The 601-nt window shown below is 43.9% G+C and overlaps 1 protein-coding gene across 5 annotated transcripts in view; it reads left to right on the forward strand.

Moving 5' to 3' along the window:
- Window positions 1-601, forward strand: part of ZNF274 (zinc finger protein 274) — a 48,372-nt gene that overhangs the window by 10,848 nt on the left and 36,923 nt on the right. The gene's annotated exons all lie outside the window — the stretch shown is intronic.

Genomic DNA, 601 nt, shown 5'->3' on the forward strand with positions numbered 1-601 from the left:
GTATTTCATATGTAAAGTCGGACCTCCTGCACATAACAAAATCCACAGATGCTCAAGTCCGCAGTATAAAATGGTGTGCATATGACCTACTCACATCCTCCCCTATAGCTGAAGTCATCTCTAGGTTACTTACAATACCGAATGTGATGTAAATGCTGTGTAAGTAGTTGTTATACTGTTTAGGGAATGGTGACAAGGAAAACAAGTTTGCACATGTTCAGTACATTTGCAGCCATCCTTTTTATATATTTTCGAGTTGAGGTCTCACCCTATGTATCACCCAGGCTGACGGGTAGTGGCGTGATCATGGCTCACTGCAGCTTTGAACTCCTGGGCTCAAGTGATCCTCCTGCCTCAGCTTCCCGACTAGCTTGGACCACATGTGTGTGCCATTACGCCTGGCTAATTTTTATATTTTTTTGTCACCATGTTGCTGAGGCTGGATTGAGTTCCTGGCCTCAAGCAATCCTCCCCGTGTCAGTTTCCCAAAGTGCTGAGATTACCGTCTTTAGCCAGCATGTTTGGCACATCATTCTTCTTTTTTTTTCCTCAGATATTTTCAATCCAGAGTTTGTTGAATCCACAGATGTGGAACCCACAG

Source organism: Colobus angolensis, unplaced genomic scaffold (assembly GCF_000951035.1).
Source record: "Colobus angolensis palliatus isolate OR3802 unplaced genomic scaffold, Cang.pa_1.0 Scaffold480, whole genome shotgun sequence".
Classification (NCBI taxonomy): Eukaryota; Metazoa; Chordata; class Mammalia; order Primates; family Cercopithecidae; genus Colobus; species Colobus angolensis.